This window comes from Borostomias antarcticus (assembly GCF_949987555.1).
Source record: "Borostomias antarcticus genome assembly, chromosome: 11".
NCBI lineage: Eukaryota > Metazoa > Chordata > Actinopteri > Stomiiformes > Stomiidae > Borostomias > Borostomias antarcticus.
In genome coordinates this window covers 16554725-16554982 of record NC_140244.1, presented here as the reverse complement: position 1 = coordinate 16554982, position 258 = coordinate 16554725, and positions in this window count along the sequence as shown.

Here is a 258-nt window from a genome sequence, read left to right as displayed (position 1 = left end):
GTGTGGGGTCTGACCAGACCAGAGTGTGTAGAGTCTCTCTATGGAGAGACCACAGTGCAGGTGATCATCTGGATCACCTTCTGCTCAGTAGAGAAGCTCAATCCTCCACACACACCCCTGCTCTGCACACACACACACACACACACACACACACACACACACACACACACACACACACACACACACACACACACACACTGTCCCAAGTCTATACACACCATTCATCTTCCACATACAGTACACACACACACACACACA